The sequence below is a fragment of the Clupea harengus genome, chromosome 9 (assembly GCF_900700415.2).
Source record: "Clupea harengus chromosome 9, Ch_v2.0.2, whole genome shotgun sequence".
Taxonomy (NCBI): Eukaryota; Metazoa; Chordata; class Actinopteri; order Clupeiformes; family Clupeidae; genus Clupea; species Clupea harengus.
Window position 1 is genome coordinate 27,670,122 of NC_045160.1, and position 916 is coordinate 27,671,037.

At 42.7% G+C, this 916-nt stretch overlaps 1 long non-coding RNA gene across 1 annotated transcript; it reads right to left on the bottom strand.

Moving 5' to 3' along the window:
- LOC116221895 lies at positions 1–916 on the bottom strand. The gene is made up of 3 exons (XR_004164338.2): positions 649–916; positions 503–565; positions 1–308 (listed from the first exon to the last, which is right to left on the bottom strand). It is a non-coding gene; the product is annotated as an uncharacterized LOC116221895 (long non-coding RNA).

The following is a 916-nucleotide window of genomic DNA, read 5'->3' on the forward strand; positions in this document are numbered from 1 at the left end:
ACACCACACCAACGGCAAGTCACAATGGCTATCCACTACACCACAAATCACACACTTCCCACTACGGCCCCTAGTAGCGGGCGTTGCACAGCACACACAAGTTGCAAGCGGATAAGGACTCCCCTCTATGATAGCCCCAGCTACGACTGACCCAAAGGAATAAAACAGAAAGAAAATAAAACTCGCCAAGACAACAAACAAGTAAACGGAAGGTGGTTTTACAGCAACACTATGCAGGCTAGTAGCTCAATTCAAGTGCTTGTCTCATCATAAATTAGCTATGGGAAAAACAGTGATATACAGTGTTCCTAGAACCAAAGGACAAAGAGCTATAATCATTATACACAGTAAATATTCAAATCACAATTCATTGTAGCCATTTCACAATTCATTGTACACAGTAAACATTCAATTCACAATTCATTAAAACAATTCATTATATACAGTAAACTTTGAGCCATTTAATATAAAGACTGGTTCTTTTAAAATGTATTCCAAATACCTCATAAAATCCCGCATGCGATGTTAAGACGCCAGTGTTCCAAATGCGTTGTAGGTGTGAAAACTACAACAAACGCAGTTGCTAATTAGATGCATTGCAACGCGTCTCATGCCACGGCATACACAACAGTGAAAACAATGAGTTACCTGTTCGTCTGTTAGAGGCAACACTTCACAATCCTACTGGCGTTATATTCCAACGAACAAGCAGATCCGTATTGTGCTTAATATTCACCGCCGACAGAGCCAAACCAAACATGCTGCGTTTGCCGCGTGAATGGCATTTAAAACAAATAGGAAGTGCGGGTCACTGTGAGCTACCGTGTAACGTCACGTCACGTGCACCAGGCACAATCAGGTGACGGGCTGTACACCTGCTAAGGGCAACCCCTTCCACCCGTCACAGTAACGAAAC